Raw genomic sequence first — 12,500 nt, 5'->3', positions numbered from 1 at the left:
TGAAAGTCAATTCAGGTTTCTTCTTTTTTTTTTTTTTCTTTTTCTTTTTTAAAGAAACAAAAAAGAATACAAATGAACTTCACGTAGAACGAAGATTGTAAGTAATTAATAAACCCCCGTCTTACTCTCTTTCTCTCTCTCTCTCTCCCTCTCTCTGTCTGTCTGTCTGTCTGTCTGTTTGTTTGTCTCTTTCTATCTCTTTTTTTTTCTTTCCTTTAATTTATATATTTCTTTTCTTTTGTGTTTCTCTCTCTCTTTCTTCCTCTTAATAATTAATCTATCGGATAGAGGCGCGCGCGCCTTCGTTAAATTTTCTTTTTAGTTTTATCTTTTTAACGTTTGAACGTTTTATTAATTTTCTCTCTCTCTCTCTCTCTCTCTCTCTCTCTCTCTATATATATATATATATATATATATATATATATATATATATATATATGTATATACTTTTTCAGTTACCTAATATCTAATTTTCTTTATTATTTCTCTCGCTGCTGGCATAAAGTTTGTTATTCCCTTTGATGAAACGAAAAAGAAAAAGAATGAAAGGAAGGTGGTGAGTGGGGAGGGGATATGGATGACATTGGGTTGAGGGAGTAGAAGGAGGAGGAGGAGGAGGAGGAGAGAAAAAAAATGTCTACTTTTTTGCTCTTACATTTAAAACTGTCGGTGGACGTCGAAACGACATTTTCTTTATCCAACACCAATGAAAATCTCTTTTCTTCATAATCTTATTAACTTTCTTTCTTTCTTTATTTATTTATTTATTATTATCACTTTTTAAATTTTTACTCGGTAATTATTCTACGTAAGAAATTTTTATTTCATTTTATATATATATATGCTTTCAATCTGTCTCTCTCTCTCTCTCTCTCTCTCTCTCTATCTATCTATCTATCTATCTATCTATCTATCTATCTATCTATCTATCTTTATCTCTATCTATCTCACTCTGTCTCACGTTGTAGCAGGTTTGAATTTTAACGAGAAAGAAGCTGATATTTTTTTCTTTTTTCTTTTTTCTTTTTTTTTTTTTTCTTTTTTTTCTTCCTACATCGTCCCTATCGATGATAAAAACTCTATATAAAACGATCCCTCTATATAGATCATATCAAATCGATCCCTTTTTCTAGAGCATTACTTTTTTTTTTCTTTTCTTTTCTTTTTTCTTTCCTCCTTTCCACTTTCTCTGTCCTTTTTTTTTCCATCACTTTTTTCTATTCTTTCTTTTCTTCTTTTTTTTTTTTTTCCTTGTCTATCTCACATTTCATTTCATTTCTATCAATTCGATATTTTGTCGTTAGCAAGTAAATCTCTAATGATCAATTTAAAATGCAGAAAAAGCTCTGATAGCGAACTATCGATCCTTATAAAGCAAGCCATACCACCAACCAATGTCACGCTCCACCCATTCAAACTCGCCCTGGTATCCTTCCAAAATACTTCAGAGAAGGAGGAGGAGGAGGAGGAGGAGGAGGTAGTAATGGAGGGTAGTCATGGAGGGAACTAAAGCGTGTCAAGGTTTTTCCACTGCAATCGAGTGACCCAGTCGCAAAGGCGCATTTATTATAACGTGCCCTGCATAGTCCTGCGATTTCGAGCCAATTCGTCTCTCTTTTTCTCTCTCTCTCTCTCTCTCTCTCTCTCACACTATACCAAAATGAATAATTCAAAGAAACCTTTTTACGTGTCCTGTGTGTCGAGTTAGGAACATTCGCGTTACACATAAGTTATATCGTAGAAAATAGATTTCTTTCCTTGAATCCCGTTTGATATTATTTCAATATTTATCATACGGTGGATGCTATCAAAAAGAGAGAAAAAAAATCATAAAAAAAAAAAACGAAAAAAAAAAAAAACCAAAGAAAAATCTATACGGAATATTAAATTATATAAGAATGTTCCAATCGTCTTTTCGAAGAAAAGATTTCCTTTTTTTCTCTCTCTCTCTCTCTCTCTTTCTCTTTGTTGTCTTTTTTTTTTCTTTTTTATTTTTTTTTCCTCTTTTATTACTCATCTTTTTATTAAAAATAGAGACTTCCGTTTTACGTAAATACATCGAATGAGAGAAATATAGGAACAATTCTTGAGATATTAATAAATCAATTCTTGAAATATTGATAAAATCAATTTAGAAGATATCTCGTAATTAATTAATTACTTGTAAAAAAAAAAAAAGAGATATAAAACAAAAAATAGAAAAAACAATAAATCGACATACGACGTAACGCGACACTTTAATCGTAAATACCGTCGCGCTTATACTTAATTATAATTCTACCCTTATTTATATTTTAATCGCACAAATCTCAAAATAAATATGTATTGTCTGGCTTTTCATATACATACAAATATATATATATATATATATATATATATATATATATATATATATATATATATATATGTATATAACGATTTCGTTTTTGATAAAAACTCTGAAAAAAAAAAAACATATCAACGTATCCGATTTTTACTGGACGTGAGCCAAGAGAGAGAACGAATGAATCGTTTAGAAAAAAAAAAAGAAAAAAAAATAAAGGTAAAAAAAGAAAATAAAATAACCACCTCCTACCCACCCCCATGAACTTCATGAATATCGTGGTGAATCGTAAAGCGATCGAATATTTTGAATAGAATCGATCAAACGTAAAAAAAAAAAAAAAAAAAAGAACATCCTGCAAATCTATTAAATCGTTCTAATTCGTATAATTTTAACCATGACACTTCAAAATCAAAAAAAATATTACATTGGCCTTAACGCAGAGACTTTTGATCGATTAATATTTTATACGGGTTCTTGGATAGATTTTGATTCAGTTTCGTCGCCGACCGTACACCGTAAGGAATAATTTATTTTTAAAACAATTGGAATTTTCGAGGATGAAAATATACGACATAATGGAATTGTAAAATAATTCAATGAATAAATTTTCATCGATAATCAAAGTATTATCTTTAGATATATTTATACTACTTCATGAATTTAACTCGGATAGAAAATTATTCTCGATGCGTTTTATTTTTATCGTGAGAGAGAGAGAGAAAAAAAAAGGAAAAAAACAAAAAAAAAAAGATCGCGATTAACGAGAAAATTATTAATTAACTAACACTTTCATCGAGACATATCATAATTTTCCTGTTTTTCTTTTCATTTCTTTTCTTTTCTTTTTTTCTTCGTTTCTTTTTTTCTTCTACCCTCCTCCCGCCTACAATATCAGTAAATCCATCTCGTTGTCTCTCGAAAGCTAAAAACTGATACGACGATAAAAATACGTGTCAAATCAAATAGATCCGTGTCGATGTATCAGATTAAGACTGTTTTCTTTCCTTCTTTTCTTTTTTATCTTTTTTTTTTTTTTTTCTTTTTTCCTTTTTTCCCCCTCTTTTAGCCCGTATCATCACGATGAGAATATGTTGAGAAAATAAATAAATAAATAATGAAAGAATAAAGGAAGTTAAATAAAAAGGAAAGAAGAAAAGTAACGAACGATTAGCCTCGTTCGTTGGTTTCTCTTTAATCTTTTTCTCTCTCTCTCTCTCTCTCTCTCTCTCTCTCTTTCTTTCTTTTTTCTTTTCATTCTTTTTTTTTTTTTTATCCCTACCAAGTTAAAATCAATGATCGTTTTCGGTGGGATAACAAAAAGAAAATTGCTTGGCAATATTCGTGATTTATCGTGAAAATCTTTGAAGTAGGTAGGTAGCTAGCTAGGTAGATAGGTAGGTAGGTAGGTAGGTAGACGGGTTAGGTAGGTTACGTGGATAGGTATGTTATATTATACATTTTTCTCTCTGGAGGATTTGTGTACCGGCACGACAGCAGACTTCTACAAATTAGGTGTCTTCGAGCATGGAAAGGCATGAAACGACGAAGACGAACGATGCATCCCTGGTGCATGCGTCGTCGTTCTCGTTCTCGTCCTCGTCCTCGTCCTCGTCCTCGTCCTCGCCCTCGTTCTCGGCCTCATCCTCGTCGTATGCCACTTTTCTCGTCGATGGAAGGCGCAATCAATCCTGGTCGGGATTTGTCAAGAAAACGATAGTCATCGTTTTAAATAATTTCTTTCTCTCTCTCTCTCTCTCTCCCTCTCTCTCTCTCTCTTTTATTTCTTTAATTTCTTTTTGTTTTTTTTTTTATTTTTATTTTTTTGATACTATAATAATAATAATAATAATAATAATAATAATAATAATGAGGCAGATCTACTTGGATATCGAATATTTCGAGAAAAAGAATGAGAGAGAGAGAGAGAGAGAGAGAGAGAGAGAGAGAGAGAGAGAGAGAAAGTTGTAGAAATAATCTAAGTCAGACATTTATTTATGTGTGAGGCTTTTTTTTTTCTTTTTTTTTTTATTTTTTTTCTTTTTATTTTTTCTTTTTTTTTTCTTTTTTCTTTTTTTTGAATCATTTTATTTCATTTTTTCAGCATACAAATTATCGATTAATTCATATGTAATGTTTCTAATTTTCTAATAATAATAATAATAATAATAATAATAATAATAATAATAATAATAATAACAATAATAATAATAATAGTGTGTGTATGTATATATATATATATATGTATATGTATATATATATCGGATGTTTAAAATATATAGCTCGAAAACTGGAAGATTTTTTTTGTTAAAGGAAGGAGGGTCGTAGTGATTGAAATGCTATAAATATTATGTCAATTGTTATTTATTTTCTCTCTCATTTTTTTATTTTATTTTCTTTTTGTTTTTTATTTTTTAATTTTTTTTTTTTTTTTTTTTTTTTTTTTTTTTATAGAAACCTACTTTTTATATATATATATATATATAGTAGAAAAAAAAAGAAAGGGAAAGAAAACGATCGCACTGAATTTCGTACGAAATATTTTGTATATTCTGATTTCGAAAAAAGTGAAATAAATAAACGAATAAAAAATAAATTATAAAGGGTTATAGGTTGGATATAACTTTTCTCTCTCTCTCTCTCTCTCTCTCTCTCTCTCTCACTTTTTCTCATACATCTTCGTATCTCTTATCCTTTTGAATTCGAGAAACGAGAGAGCATCAAATATTTATGACAGCATGGCTCATTGCTCGCATAAATATTGGGGATTCCTTCTGAGGAATTTCAGGTCATCCGTTCCCTCGGAGAACTGCGCTCGCGTCACAAGATGAAAAAGAAGAAGAAGAAGAAAAAAAAATACAAATAAATAAATAAAAGAGTAAAAAAGGGGAACAAAAAAAAAAAGAAAAACGGTAAAAACGAAGTCGAAAAGAACTCTTTCATCGTCAGCTAATTTCTTTTTTTTTTTTTTTTTTTTTTATTTTGAGAGAATATATAGAAGTGAGATCATTTAGTGGAATATTTCTAGTAGAATCTTTTTTTATTTTCTTTTTTTTTTTCTTCTTCTCCCTTCTTATTTCTTCTTCCTTTTCGCTTATCCCATCCTTTCGTTCTACTCTTTTTTTGAATTTTTCTTTGTTTTTCCTTTTCCTTTTTTTTTTTTTTTTTTTTTTTTTTTTATCGATTTTTTTCTTTTCTCTAATATCTCCTTTCAAACGATAGAGAAGAAATATTCTCCTTGAAACGATAGAAAATAAATTTGACGAAGGGTCTTCTTATCGTACTTATTTAACAATTTATATATCATGTGTATATGATATAACATCGAAAGTATTTTTATAACATCGATTAGTCTTCTATCAAAATCTATATCCATGTATATTCAATTTATCGACATATATATATATATATATATATATATATATATATGTTCAAATTAATCGATCATTCAAACATCGTGTCAATAAACGATTTCCATAAATGTTTTCCGATTAGATGATACGTGATACTTCGATTTGGACACGTACACATTTTTGATACTTTTTTTTATTTTTTTATTTTTTTTTATTTTTTTTTTTTATTTTCTATCTCCCATAACGAAGAGAAAAAAATACGAATTGTAGTTTTGAATTTCGTCTAATATATATATATATATATATATAGTGCCATTGTATGGATAATTTATCTATATATTTACACATATATATAGACACATACACACACACGTATATACATTGTAGGTCCGTGTATGTCGCGTTTTGTACATTAGTTTCTAAGCAACTAAACGACGTCGACTATTCTTTATTAATAAATATTCGATTATAACAACAGACAATACGGAGAAAAAAATATCCGAAGAATTTTTCTCTCAACGAATTATTATTACGCGAGATATGTCGATTGAAATATGGAAAAAAAAAAAAAGAAAAAAAAAAAGAGAGAGAAAAAAGAAAATGAATTCTTAAAAATAACAAGAACGTACGAACGAAATCGTCTTCTTGAATTAATTCATAACATTTCTTCATGCATTCGCGTAGGATTAATATTTTTTTTTTTTTCTTTTTTTCTTTTTTATTTTTTATTTCTAATACTTTTGAATATCCATATAGGAATCGATTTATCAGACATTTTTATCAGATTCACGAATAAACTTTGTTGTAAATAAAATATATATCGTCGATCGTTAAATTCATACGTCTTTTTTTTTTTTTTTTTTTTTTTTTTTTTTTTTAGATAAAACGAAATCCATAAATTTAAATTTCATGTTTCATTATATATACATATATATATATATATATATATATATATATTTTTTCTTCTTTTATTTTTTTCGATTATTGTAATCTTCAAGAAATCTTTCCTTTTCTATTCTTTTTTTTTCTTCTTTCTTTCTTTCTTTTTTTCGTCTCTGTCGAAATAATTATGATTATCATACGAAAATGCATAAAACCGAATCTTATATTCGACTTCATCGATCACATCGTCCATCGTTTATACGTATTTTACTTTATATTTATTATATCGAAAAATATCAAAAGTAACAGAAATTGTATTTTACAGAATGGTTAAAAATCAAAAATTCGATTTATTAAGGGAATAAATTCATTACGATATAAATATCGTTTTTGGGAGATAGATAAAAAAAAAAAAAAAAAAAAAAAAAAAAGAAAAGTTCATTCGAAGTTATTATATAGCTTTTATAGAATTTTCGTGGCAATATTAGAATAGTTTCGTGTTTTATCTACTACAATAATTCAGCCTCACGCTCGTTAAGCGTAACAACTTTTGAATGTATACGGATTTTTTGAAAAATTGGTTCAAAAAAAAAAAAAAAAGAAAAAAAAAAAGAAAACAAGAATCCAGAGATAATCATTTTTAACGTTGTTTAATTTAACAATAAATCGGATTTAAAGTTACGATCATTATTATATATTATTATTATTATTATTATTATTATTATTATTATTATTATTATTATTATTATTAATTTTTCACAATTTATTTATAATACTCGAAGATTTAAAGATATAATATTAAAAAATAATTATTAGCATTATGAAATTATTTAAAGAGTTATAAAGGAAAAAATCAATAATTATTATTATTGAAATTTTACTTTTTTACACATATATATATATATATATATATATATATATATATATATATTACAATATAAATATTTCATTATTATAGAATTAATTTATTAATTCCTACATATCGTTAATTATTAATTATTATTTAATATTTATTTATTTTATAATTTATACTATCTTATTATTCAATTAAATTTATATATATATATATATATATATATATATATATATATATATTATAATAGAATAAAATAAATTTCTTCGTAATACGATTCCATTGAAATATATCGATAAATAAATGGTATCATTATTTTTTCCTTCAACTTGAAATTATTATATTTATTATATTTATTCAGTCCTGGTCTATTTTAGTTGTATAGTCTTTAGACACGTTATTACATCCTACCGTCTCGCGGAAAGACAAAACGGAAGCGGAATGGCGGCGAATTGTCTCGGGTTTCTTTGCGGTTTCTCTACAAATTGAATTACCAAGTTCGCGGTTCTATCTATTATATATATATATATATATATATATATATATATATATATATATATACATACGTGCATACATACATACATGCATGCATACGTACACATACATATGTATACGTAGTAACGTGACTCGCTTTAAATTCACCGTACTTGCCAACTTTTTCGAAGCATTGAACTATTTCGTTAGCTCTACTTTTATTTTTTTTTTTTCTCTTTTTCTATTTTTCTTTCTCTTCTTTCTTTTTCTATTTTTCCTTTTTTTTTTTTCTTTTTTTCCTTCTTTTAAATGCCATTGCTATTACTATCGCTACTACACATCACGTCGTTCGAACGTCAATGATTAATAACAGGATTTTTTTTCTTCCGTCTTCTTTTTTTTTTTCTCCTATTTTTTTTGGGGGTGGCGGAGTGGCCGGGGCGACAGGGAGGACGGGGACTAGTCGAACGTGATATTCCTCCTTTCTGGACCTATCGAAATCGAAACGCAAAAATGTTCGAGAAATCGATAACGTTATCTCTCTCACCTTTGTTCATCGTGAGCGAGGATTCGGTTAAGTTAATTAAAATCGATTTTTTTTTTGTGTTTTTTTTTGTTTTTTTTTTTTTTTTTTTTTGATATAATAGATGATAACGGGGTATGGTCGTATTTCGAGCACTACCAACTACCTATCGATTCGATATAATAATATACGGTATAACAGTTCGCGAAACTTTTCGTTAGTTTGGAAAAATAATAAATTTTTCTTTTTCTTTTTTTTTTTTGTTTTCTTTCTTTCGATAAATTACATATAATATAGATATAGGATCCGTTCGTTTTTATTTTATTTCTTTATTTTTTTTTTTTTGTATTTCTATTTTTTTTTTTTTTTTTTTTTTTTTTTTTAAGCGAAACATCAATCAAACCGATTAGAGCGAAATCGAGTGGTGTTGCATAATGCAAGGAATGAATAATTTACGATGGAAAAGAAAGATGTTATTTTATTGCGCAATAAAACGTATGCGAGATTTTTGTTAATTATTTTCTTTTTTTTTTTTTTTTTTTTTTTTATATATATATATATTACGAACGAAGGAGCTAGGAATGAATTTTAAGGGTAGTTTTTAATGAAGTGCAGGAGAAGGAAGAAAAGAATTTTTTCTTTTCTTTTCTTTTCTTTTCTTTTCTTTTTTTTTCCTTTTTTTTTTTTTTTTTTCGAAAGTCGTTCGAGACAGTGATAGAGTAATCATGGAGAAGTAGAATAGAATAGAGCTTGACTGGTTCCCGTTGAAACTTAACTTTTTTTTTTCTTTTTTTTTCTTTTTGTTTTTCTCTTTCGATTTCTTTTTCTCTTTCCTTTTTTTTTTCTTTTTTTTTTTTTTTTGGATTTGTCGTCGGTCGGTGGTTTATTACGGTTCGTTCCCTCTACTTCTTCTTTTATCTCTATCGCGTCACGATAGATTGATTTCGACGTTTCCGACGTTATTTATGATTCGATGCGCTTTTCGAAAAATTCGAAACACAAGAACAACAACAACAACAACAACGGAAGTCTCGCTGTTTCCGTAACGACGACGTTCACTCCGAATGAAATGATTCAGTTTCTGTTATCTCTTTCTTTCTTCCTTCGCTTCTTTCTTTCTTTCATTCTATTTTTCTTTTTTTTTTCTTTCTTTCTTTTTTCTTTTATTAAGTCAGTCGCAGAAGTTCGTGCGCATAAGTAGCATATATATTTTGCCAAAATGCGCACGAACTTTTGGACTGGACCTGATATATATATATATATATATATATATATATATATATATATTTTTTTTTTTTTCTTTTTTATTTTTTGTTGGATTAAAATCTTTTTCTTTTTTCCTTTGGTTTGTTTTTAGAACGATGATCCGCGAGTTACGTGTTTATAATAAAAGTGTCGAGCAAATATTTCGTTAGACAGTGAACGTTTTCTTTCTCGTTTATCTTTTTTTTTTCTTTTTTCTTTATTTTTTCTTTTTTTCTTTTTATTCTCTTTGTCAGAATCGACGATCCAAGCTCAAAATTCTTTTTGACTTTTTAATTTTTATTCGTATATACGTACACACACACACACACACACACACACACGCACGCACGCACACGCACACACACATATATATATATTATATATATATATATGTATATATATTCTCTGTCGATATACACCCGTACGTAAAAATGTCTGTTTTTCCGATATCTAAATCACCGTTCTCTCCCTTTTCTCCGTTACATTGATTTTCCTTGTAGTTCTTTTTTCATTCTATTCGATAAAACGTCGTCCATAGACGTATTTTATTTTCCAATTTCTTTTTTTTCCTTTTCTTTTCCTCTTTTTTTTTTTTTTTTTTTTTTTTTTTTTTTTTTTTAAATCGACCCTTTTATTTGCGGTCTATATTAAACATTTTTATTAATAAATAACTTTACAAAAAAAAAATGGGGTGGGGGAAAAAGGAAACTGATTTCATTGTACTATTTGTTATGACCTGACAAATATTGTTATATTTCATTTCATTTCATCGTTGTGAAACAAAATAGAAAAAAAGAAAAAAAAAAGAAGAACAAAAGAAAATGAAGCGAAAAGAAAAATGTGATCGATCGTCACGTGACATATGAAACTTTTCAATTTTTATATGTCTTTCAGAAGAAACGATTTATAATTTTCAATGTACAATTCTATGAAATGTAATAATTTACATTATAATCAATATACAATTTACATACTATAACGTAAATATTTCAGACGAATGATTTACATTGCTACCTTTGCATTCCTATAATAGATATCGTCGTTATGGATTATAAGTAAAAACAAACGAACAAACAAACAAATAAACTAACAAAATAAACAAACAGACGAACGAACGAACGAACGAACGAACGAACGAACGAACATAGAAAAAAAGAAAAGAAAATTTTTTTTCGATTACAAATACTCGCATATAAATGTCAATGGGATAAATCGAAACAAGTTGAAAGATAAGTTGAAGATAAATTCAATTCGACGTTTTCGTTTAGGGGCGAATTTTTTTTTTTTTTTTTTTTTTTTTTAAATAATCAAGAGAAATCAATTGTAAATATATTAAAACGTTTGAAATCGCGCATTGTCAGATTGGACCGTGGAAGAAAGTTCGTTTTGTCGTTTCACTTTTTCTTCTCCATCTTTTTTCTTTTTTCTTTTTTTTTTTTTTTTAACGAACAATAACGTTGGCATTAAGGAAACATCATTTCTACGCTTTTGACAGAGAAAGACAAAGAATAAAGGAGTGAGGGGGATGGAAGAACAGAGAGAGAGAGAGAGAGAGAGAGAAAGAGGGAATGGGTGGAAGGGAGGGGGAGAGAGAGAGAGACAGAGAAGGAATGCTAAGGGACCAATTCGACTTGACTCCAACTCGACTCGTTAAATTCGTCGGGAAAACTCCGTTAACGAGATGGACGTGTTCTTCAAGTTTCAAGTCCTATCCGTATTACAAGACGCGGCGCGGACTGTCCATTACGTTCTCGTTTACATTTCATTTCGAATTCATTAATGACTCGAGAGAAGAGAAACCGTGAACGTCGTCGTCGTCGTCGTCGTCGTCGTAGGTGGCAATGGCGGTGACAACGACAACGACAACGACAACGACAACGACAACGACAACGACAACGACAACGACAACGACGACAATGATGATGATATGATTGGCGGAGGGAGGAGGGGTGGGGAGGGGTGATGGCGATGATGTGTTTTCTTTATGTCGATTTAATGAAAAGAGAAGAGAAAAGAAGAGAGGAGAATAAAATAAAAAAAAAAATAAAAAATAAAAAATAAGAAAAATAAAAGAACCGCTCGTCTCATTTGAGTTTAAGTTTGAATTTTCGAATATAATGAATTTTTTTTATCGCCTTCTTCCACTTGTCATCCCTCCTCCTCGTCCTCCTCCTCCTCCTTCCCCCCTCCCCCTTCCGCTCATCATTCGAAATTATCCTCAATCCCTCTTACGATTGGTTCAACCATCAAAGTCGTGTTTAATCACAAATTTTATTCTCTCTGATATTATTAGAATCGGTCGGAGTTTGTTTTTTTTTTCTTTTTTTCTTTTTTTTTTTTTCTTTTTTCTTTTTTCTTTTTTCTCCATTCAACGACGTGTTCGTTCGAAGGGTTGATCGTTGTTCTAAATTGAAATAGTAAGGGAAATTAAAAAGAATTATATATATATATATATTTCTTTTTTATATATATAAATTATATAATTTAAAAAGAAAGAAATAAATAAATAAATATATATATATATATATATATATATATATATATATATAGGACGGATTTTTCATTTTCATTTTTTTTTTTTTTTTTTTCCCATATTCACGATGGATAAACGGAGAGGGTAGAAGAAAAAAAGAAAAGTTGATTAACTAAATCCCTGATAGGTTGAATAAAATTCGAAATGATGTTTTCGTGGTAAAGCGAAGAATAAAAGGTTTGGGCCATCCATAATCAATTTCAAAAATTCCCATTCTCAAAGGAATTCCTTCCAATAAGAATTCTTATCTCTTTTTATCCCTCTCTCTCTTTCTCTTTCTTTCTCGCTTGATAAAACTCGTCGAGGGAAACGTA

The 12,500-nt window shown here is 28.4% G+C and overlaps 1 protein-coding gene and 1 long non-coding RNA gene across 17 annotated transcripts in view; both read left to right on the top strand.

Annotated features, from left to right (window-relative positions):
* Positions 1 to 12,500, top strand: part of LOC124431664 (fasciclin-1) — a 361,473-nt gene that overhangs the window by 57,631 nt on the left and 291,342 nt on the right. The gene's annotated exons all lie outside the window — the stretch shown is intronic.
* The window catches only part of LOC124431669, a 91,110-nt gene that overhangs the window by 2,132 nt on the left and 76,478 nt on the right, over positions 1 to 12,500 (top strand). The gene's annotated exons all lie outside the window — the stretch shown is intronic.

The sequence above is a fragment of the Vespa crabro genome, chromosome 22 (assembly GCF_910589235.1).
Source record: "Vespa crabro chromosome 22, iyVesCrab1.2, whole genome shotgun sequence".
Taxonomy (NCBI): domain Eukaryota; kingdom Metazoa; phylum Arthropoda; class Insecta; order Hymenoptera; family Vespidae; genus Vespa; species Vespa crabro.
Note: the sequence above shows the minus strand (reverse complement) of the source record. Positions and strands in the feature narration are given on the sequence as shown.